Raw genomic sequence first — 9282 nt, 5'->3', positions numbered from 1 at the left:
GTCGGGTTATTTTATCATAGACTTTCTCATAGAGGAGTCGCCCCCTGTTGGCCGTTAGAGAGAATGCAGGTTCATATTTATTAACTTACTGATGATGCAGGTCACAGCAGCGAACTAGATATCTAAAGTCGGTATGACCTGCTGGAAATAAACTGGAACGATCCACTAAAAGGTTTGGTTTCTTGTTGGACGGTTGGTTTAATTGTGTCGTTTTGAGGCGTCAGATCTGAAAACGTTCTTAAAGGATCTAAACTGTTTTGTTGCTTCAATTCATCAGATCTTCACCAAATGATCTGATGATCAGCCACAAAACACAAATCATACAGTTTATAAGAGACACTTTGAACACTGTCAGACCAGCAAGAGGACAGTTTTTATTTGTTGTGTTGCTTTAGAGCTTATTTCTTTCCTTCGATGCTGACTTTGTCTTTCTCTTCCTCTCACTCCTTCTTTTCTCTTTTTATTTACTGCTTTGTTCTGGTTCCTTAGTTCCCTTTTCCAAAGCTTTCTCCACTGATATTTTCAGTTTTTAGTGGCTTTTAGCTGCTTTTAATGGTCTCAATATTTCATCTTTATTGATCTAGAACCTGATTTTCCAAGTTGATTTCATGTTTTATTTAGTTTTATAATTAGTATTTACTTCTACTGTCTTGACGTTTTTCACATCATTTGGTCGTCATCTGAAATTCAGAATTTTGTTCGACTTGTTTTTCATCTTTTCTTCTTGTTTTCTATCTTTTATTTCCTCCATGTTTTCTAACTTTTGTTTCTTGTCTTTTTCTTTTCTGTTGTCTTCATTTCATACATTTCTCTCTTTCCTTTTGTCTTTTGCATCTTCATCACTTTTTCTACTTCTTTCTTTGTGCTTGTTTCACATCTAGCGCTTTCTTTCATCTCCATCCTTTTCTTATGTGTCTTTTTCTTTATTTCATTCATTTATTGGTTTTCTTTCATGTCTAGGTCTTTCTTTCTGTCTGTCTTTTATTGGTCTCCTTTTTCTTAATGCTTGTATCACTATCCTGTTCTTTTTTATTATTATTTTTAAGGTTGTTTTGTGTCTTAATTTTGTCATTTTTCACATCTTTGTTGTTGTTTTCAAAGTCTTTAACATGTTTTGTCACTTTTCCATTATTAACCTGTTTTTTGTCACATTGTGGTTGTTTTGTGTCTCATTTTGACCATTTTCTGTCATTTTGTGTCTCAGTTTGATCATTTTCCGTCTCTTTGCTCTTGTTTTCCATTTCTTTAAAATGTTTTGTCACTTTGTGGTCATTTTCTGTCTCATTTTGGCCGTTTTTTGTCTCTTTGTGGTTGTTTTGTGTCTCAATTTGGTCATTTTTCATGTCTTTTTTGTTGATTTCAGTTTCTTTAACGTATTTTTGTCATTTTTGGGGTTGTTTTACATCTTATTTTGGTCACTTTCAGTCATTTTGTGGTCTTTTTATGTCTCATTTTAGTCATTTTGCATATCTATCTATCTATCTTTTCTAACCTCTTTTTCATCTTTTTGTTCATCTCCATCCTTTTCGTCAGTTTCTTTTTGCATGTATAACCGTATTCTTTCTTTCTTTCTTTCTTTCTGTTGTTCTTTTTTCCGTCTCTCATTTCCTCTTTTTCACCTCCATCTCTTTCTTCTGTTTCTTCTTGCATCACTGTTGTCTCTTTCTTTTTCTTCTTCACATCTTCTCCTCCTCCTCTTCTTCTTTTTATTCCTCCTCTTGTCCCACATCTTCCTCACCCCTCTCATCGTTTCCAATCTCTCTCTGCTTTTTCCTCCTCCTCCTCCTCCTCCATCTTTTCTTTTTTTCCACCTCTCCCCTGCGGTGTTGCAATCACCTCTGCTGCTGTTGATTAAGCTGAGAGAGATTGGCTGTCCACGACCCAATAACCCCTGAGGCCTCACCCCTCGCCTCCCCCGTCCTCCCCCATCCATCCCTGCATCTGAGCCAGCAACAATCCTTCATTTCATTTTCTCCTCTTTTCTCCTCCGTGAACCTGCTTTCATCTCTTCCCATCTCACCTTTTATTCCTCCTCTTCTTCTTTCTCGTATTTCTTCATCTCACGTTTTCTGTATTTTCCAGGATTCTCTATCTGCTCTCCACCTATTTATCTCTTCTTCTTCTCTACTGTCTTTGTTTCATGTCGCCTTTTAATTTCCTTCCTCCTCTCCTTTTGTTTTTTCTTTGTATTTTTCTCTGGTCTACTTATCTCACATTTTGTCTTACCCCTTTTCCACTTATTTCCTCTTTATATTCTTATTTTATCTGTTCTTTCTCTCTCGCTTCCTCATTTATGGGGTTTTCTCATCTTCCTCTTCAATCATCTTCTTCTTTTTTCTCCTGTATTTCTCCCCAAACCCCATTTTATCTCTTCTACCTTTCCTCCTTGTCTTTTTCTCATATCTCATAACTCCTTTGAAGGATTTATAAGCTAGTATTCACCAGAAAGGCCCCACATCATGATGCTGCCACCACCATGCTTCACAGTGGGGATGGTGTCTAGTCTGATGGCCAAAGAAAAGAAGAAAGAGACTAATGAGGGAGGCCACCAAGACACCTATGACTCTTCTGAGGGATCTGCGATGTAGAAACATTAGGTTTCCACAACCACAAAGAAATAAAAGTTAGCTCCTGGTCATCGTTACAAAATCATAGTTTCCAATCATAGTTGGACTCAAGTAGAGGAACTAGAACCTAAAGCTCCAAACCTACGACTATTGAACCCCATTTTTCAAAAAGAAGTGCATTTCATTCACAAAAGAGATCAAGAAATCAAGACTTTATTGTGTAATTGTAGTTTACTACCTCATAATTATAAGAAAAAACATTGAAATATTAAAATCTTGATCCCTGAATTCCATTGATACCTAAGAAATCCTGATATCTGACTATTGTCAAGCAAAGATCTCAGTATTATGAGATCTTGTCTTGTGTAGAGATTCATGATTATGAGCTACTGGTAATAAAAACATATTAATCTCACACATGTAACCAACAGCTTTTCTAGAAGTTAATTAACTGGTGATGTTTGGAAAACCCACTCTTCTGGGTTGTAGTCCATTACCTCAAGCCATTTGGATGCCAAAATATTGAATCTGCTGCACAAAAGACAGTTTTTTGAACCCATTTCCTGCAACTACAAACGCACTAAGTAGTCATCTGGTTTATTTTAATTGAAAAGTCACTAAAAAATGTATTTAAATCAAGAAAAGACAGTGTTTTCACCCCTTTTCCTGCAACTACAAACATACTAAGTAGCCAGCTGGTTGCCTTCTTGATTTTAATTGGAAAACTAGTTCAATTTTTGTCTTTCAGCCAGAATAAAAGCATTCTTTCTTCCACATGATTAGAAAAATCTCTCCAGAGACGTCTTCAGAAGAGTATATAAACGGTCCTCTGGGTTTTTCCATCTATTGGCTGCTAATTATCTGATTTTAACCTCTGCAGCCTGGATAAACGTTAAGATGAGCACAAACTGGGGAGTCGGTTGGTCGTTTGTGGATTCGGACGACAACATTGTATAAATGAGTGAAGGCTCAAGAACTGACAGGAAGTCAGATTTACGAGGATCACTGCTGTTTATCTCCTCTGTGTCCTTCACGTCTTCCTTCTGCTACTTAAATTCCTTCGCTTCCTTTGTTTTTTTCTTCCTCCCTGTTTGATTCATCTCAGCTTCTTCTATCTTCTCTCTGTTCAGCATCCTTTCATTTCCAATCCTTTGCTCTTTACTCTGACTGTGGCCCGTCGGCGCTGGTGTGTGTTGTGTTTCGTTGTGTGTTTTATTGTGTTGTGGCGACTGCAGGCTGCTGGTAATTGAAAAGCTGCGACGCCGCCGCCTTCCACCCCGTGACCTCCTGTTGAGAGACCATTGATTTCTACAGAGAGAAGAAGAAGAAGAAGAAGAAGAAGAGGGGGGACGCAGCGACGAATAAGGTCCCAATTGCAGGCAGAGATAGAAACTGAAGGGAAACCACTGAAGAGGCTGAAAGAAATCAGACAAACGAGGAGGTTTGGGGCAAAACGGAATAAAATCATGACTACATTCACAGGGAAGAGAAGTAAAATTTTAAATTGTATTTCTATAGCACAGATTTGCAGATTGTAAAAACAAACCTCCAATAGAACCAGGCTCAGGGAAGGCGGCCATCTGCCTCAACCGGTTGGGGTGAGAGTGGGGAAAAAATGAAAACAAATCCAGAAAGATGGAACTCTATTCCACTAAACACTGGATTGAAGTGATTTTTTTCTCTAGTTTGACTTCATGAAAGTACCTTTGTTTTCCTGCTACTAAGAAAAAAACTGACAGAATGACAAAGATTCCTGCTGAAATTAGCTAATTATCACGATAGCTCGATTGCAGCACCTGAGTTACATGTTTAGTGCAGAACAGCAGCTCTGCAGACGAAAATATACCTCAATCAAGAGTTATTTATAGTGCCACTCATGAATTAAACTATTTGTTGTGTTGACATCAAAATGAAGACTTATGTATGCTCTCCAGGCTGAGGGGGCAAAATTTATAATAATTATTTTCCCTCATCAGTCTCCACAAAATTACATTGCTCTACAACTAAACTACATTCTTAAATATGGATTTTATTCTGAAGTTAATGTAATTTGTGACCTGTGATGTGGCGGGAAAGGTGGCCATTTTGAAAGAACGACAAAATGCATGTTTGGAGGCAAAAACCAGCAACTGGACTTTCATTTTTCATTCCTTTTTGGTTTGTTTTAAGAAAAAATGTCACACCTTGACACTTTTACGTGTCAGTAGGTTGGGCAGAGTTTGACAACATTACTTGGTTTCAAAATATCTGCCGCAAGTGAAATTGGTTTGTCCAAAAGCTAAATTCTAATTAGCAAGGCAAACTAATTTTTAGCATTTAGCACATAAATCATTGGGCCCAACTTCATCAACTTTGAGAAAAGAAAAACCTATAAATGGGAATATCTTGCAGACATAAAGTCAGACTGTTAATTTTTGGGGGGTAAATGCTTCTACCATTGTTGTTTTATTTCTGGAATTCGTGCTCAGAAGCTAACTGGACGTGCTCAGTTTGTCTTTAGCTAATACTGCATGAACACTTAGGTCAAGCTTGTTGACCTTAATGTTCCTAATCAATATTTAGAGTTTGATGAAGTAACTTTAGCATCATCTTCATTAGTTATACATGTTAGCAGCTTGGTTAAGGTTTGAAACCAACATTACTTTGTTAGAGTTTGGAAAAATGTCCTTGTTTTGGGTTAAAATACTTTCTTTTGATGTTTTTCCTCCATGTTCACCATGGTGACAAGTCCATCTAGTATATGATTGGTTGGCTGAAAAGGAAAATGAAAAAATAATGCTGACAAGAAAGGTATTTGCAATTTGTAAACATAATCCTGCAGAAAAGATGTTTCCTTCAAAACATTAACAGTTTAGTTGCTTAATTGTGGAGACTCGGTTGTTGAAAACAGGTCTTAAAAATGATCAATAATCAGCAATATGGGCTGAAATTAAACGTTTTATTGGGATAAATTTGTCAGCTACGTTGCACAGCTCTAGTTCACACTCTGTTTGATCCATTATCACCATTAATGTGTCTGTTTACACTCATAATTTGGACCAAAATGATAAAATCAAGTAGTCCTGGATTAGCTTGTTAGCGTCCCTGTGTATATTCTATAAACATCCTTAAAGCAGTAAAGAAACGATCTATTTCCTGTCGTCCTGATCCTCCCTGTGGTCCGGTCCGTCGCCGCCCGTTGTGCTAATGAAGACCAACATTTTACCACAGTTTAAAGTGACTCGCTCTCAGCTTTCCCACGCTTTGTCCTCCTTATCGGCGTCTGACCCCCAGGTAATAGAAAGACAATGTCACAAGATTAACGGCCACAGGATGGACCGCTGTTTCCCTGGCAACGGGGCGAGGAGGATGGGACGGAGTGATTAAAACCGGTGGGGGGAAGATGAAGAAGAAGAGGGGGAGGAGGGTTAAAGGGGAAGAAAGGTGGATTGATGAGAGGAGATGGATGCTGGAATGATTACGAAGAGAGAAAACAGAGCGGAGAGCCAAAGAGAAAAGAATGAAGAGACAGAAGAGCTGATGGAGTCATTAAAGTCACACCGACGGACGGTTAGGAGGAAGAAAAGAACCGACACAAAAGGAAAAACGATGGAGCAGAAGATGGTATAAACGTCTCTGAGGGGGAAATTACTGGGCAGCGAGAAATCGAGAAAAAGATCAAATAAAAGCGGAAAAGAAGCATGTTGGCAATCAAGAAGATGCCAAATTAACCGACTAAGACTGAAAAATAGCAGGAATTCTCAAAGTTTAACCCCCAACTGTGGCATTTTCAAGATAAAAAGTCAACATAATTAAACTATACGAGTCTGAAACGTTTACAGACCAACACAACTAGTGGTTGGTTCAGGATATTTCAGAAAAACACCTGAAAAAATTGAACTTTAGATTAAAATATTACATCAAAACACTAATTTAATTCTCCAAGAAAAGACTGGTCGCTAGTTAACAAGCAGCCAACAACCAACCCTTAGAATCTATAAATGATTGATTAGCTAGTTCCTGCTTGACTGTTTGACTTCCTCAAAGCGCCATCACCAACTAAAGAACCTCTTTTCTGAGGAGATGCTTCTTCATGGAGCTCATGTGGTTCTTAAATCTATCAAACTTTCATTCTTCATTGATTTATCTTCTTTAGTGGAAGATAACCAGTTATTGTTATTTTTTAATTACCTGCAGATTAATTTCTCAATCAATTAATTAATAAATTTGTCAATAAATTGTCAGAGAACAGTAAGAAATGCTAGTTACAGTTTCCCAAACCCCAAGTGGACATCTTTTTATTCTGTCTGACCAACAGTCCAGAACTCAAAATAACAAAAGGAGCGCAGAAAAATTCTTGGTTGATTTTTGCAGATCCTGTCATTAGATAAGATTAGAAGAAGAAGGCGAGTCCACAAAGAACTATCTAGAACAGTGTTTCTCAACTGGTGGGTCGCGACCCAAAAGTGGGTCGCGGGGCCGTTTTTGGTGGGTCGCGAGCCTTTTTCTAAAAAGAACGAAAAATAAAGATAACCCAATTTAGTGGCGAGTCATTGTAGTTCCCCTCCGCACCCGCAGGGGGGTCGTCGTATCAGCAGCGACCGGTGAGGACACTCGTATTACTGTAGAAGAAACTGCATGTTTTCATAGCAACAGCAGCATGGCTAAACGCAAGTACGACAGCGAGTACATTAAATATGGATGTTCCTACATCGAAGACAAAGGAGTCCAAAAGCACGCATCTGAATAAACTTTTCGAGCGGTTTAACGACTACTTTCCCGATAAACAACCCGAGGACGACTGGGTGCGCGACCCGTTTGGAATAAACATGGAAAGCATCACGTTGCCTAGCAGCGATGAATGTCAGCTGGTGGAGCTATCATGTGACCGCACTCTCAGAAAGAAATTCACAGAGGTAAGCCTTTCCCAGTTCTGGTGCAACGATGTGATGAGAGAGTATCCCTCCATTGCTAGTCGAGCTGTAAAAATCCTCCTACCATTCAGCACCACATACCTCTGTGAATGTGGCTTCTCAGCTCTTGTTCAGCTGAAAACAAAATACCCAAATAAACTGAACATTGAGCATGACCTCAGAGTTGCTTTATCATGCATACAGCCAGATTTTGAGACTCTTGTAAAGGCCAAAAAGCATCCTCAGCTAAGCCATTAGAACTTCATGTAGTTCTGCAGTACTTTTATTGTGACTTGTGACTTTTGTTTATTTGTAAGTGCTTAAAAACACACTTTTCTTTCAATATTGCACACTATTTTTTCCCCAAATATTGGCTTTCAAATATAGTTAAGCCCTTTGAAAAATGTTTTATTGTGTTTACATTTTGAGATTGATCAGAACATTAAGCATTTCTTCACTTTAATAATTTGTTGAATGCACTTCATCAGTTTTCATGTTTTGGACTCTTTTGCTCATATTTCTATACATAGTTTCTCCAGCTACAACAGCATTGTTGCAGACTTGTGCAGTATTATGAGAAGCTACTGGTTTTGTTGAATTGCACTTTTTTTGTAGAAAAAAAATGCACTTTTATATATCCTGAGAACTACTTGAGGCTATTGTTCTACTTGTTTCAAAGTCCTCAGTACTTGAATTAGTATTGCTGCTTGATTTTGAGTTGTTGTGAAGTACTTGAGTTCAGGTTTAAAAGTTTTGTCTTCGAACGCTCAATCAATAAATTGTTGATTTTTGGAGAAATATTGTTTGGGTCACGACTTGTCATTTCAGTTTTATGGTGGGTCCCAGGCCCAGACCAGTTGAGAACCACTGATCTAGAAAATGGTTCCTTAAAGAACCTATTCTTGCTAAAGTTCTTTGGAGCATCTTTAAGATGCCTAAAGGAACCATTTTATGATGGTTGTTTGAGGCACATTTAGGGGTTCTTTTAAAAAATTACACTAGATTTTTGTGGAACTGATAATAGTTTTTTAAATATAGTTCTTTTTTTTAAACTGTAATTTTAATGCCAAGAACTGTAAAAGAAAAAAAATACCATTTAATAAGAAATATTTGTTTTTGAGGTGGATGACATTTTCAGTTTTGGCCTGTTTTTTATTTAAGTTTAAAACATGTAAATTAATATTGTTTTTATGTGAATTTACTGGCTATTATTTGCAATTAGTGAGATCTGTAAAATTACACAGTTCAAAAACAATTTTAAAAAGTGCAAATTTCTTTACCATGTATGGCGCTATTCTGTTAAGTTTAAAGCCACTGGTACCTCACAGAGCTGTCTTTTGTGTGGCTTGGATTAAATGTAATTTTGTGAGTTCTAATGAAAAAATGTTAAAATAATGTTTCAGCGTCTTTACTGGAACACAGAAAATAAATATTTTGTCAAGGAAACATGATAAAATTTGGTTTAACATGCGCTAGCTACCAGCTTTTTCTTGTTGTTTCCGTGAGCAAGCTCATGAGTAGCTTGCTAATAAGTAGGAAGCTAACAAGAAGCTTGTCAGTAAGTAGGCTGCTAACAAGTAGCTTGCTAATAAGTAAGCTGCTAACAAGTAGCTTGTCAGTAAGTAAGCTGCTAACAAGTAGCTTGTCAGTAAGTAGGCTGCTAACAAGTAGCTTGTCAGTAAGTAAGCTGCTAACAAGTAGCTTGTCAGTAAGTAAGCAGCTAACAAGTAGCTTGCTAATAAGTAGGCAGCTAATAAGAAGCTTGTCAGTAAGTAGACTGCTAACAAGTAGCTTGCTAATAAGTAGCTTGCTAATAGGTATAG

At 37.6% G+C, this 9282-nt stretch overlaps 1 long non-coding RNA gene across 1 annotated transcript in view; it reads left to right on the top strand.

Annotated features, from left to right (window-relative positions):
- The first annotated feature begins 959 nt into the window (after positions 1–959).
- Positions 960–9282, top strand: part of LOC129350949 (uncharacterized) — a 38620-nt gene continuing 30297 nt past the window's right edge. The window contains exon 1 of the long non-coding RNA XR_008604547.1: positions 960–7462. This is a non-coding gene — a long non-coding RNA (uncharacterized LOC129350949). The remainder of the gene's footprint in view (positions 7463–9282) is intronic.

The sequence above is a fragment of the Amphiprion ocellaris genome, chromosome 17 (assembly GCF_022539595.1).
Source record: "Amphiprion ocellaris isolate individual 3 ecotype Okinawa chromosome 17, ASM2253959v1, whole genome shotgun sequence".
NCBI lineage: Eukaryota > Metazoa > Chordata > Actinopteri > Pomacentridae > Amphiprion > Amphiprion ocellaris.
Note: the sequence above shows the minus strand (reverse complement) of the source record. Positions and strands in the feature narration are given on the sequence as shown.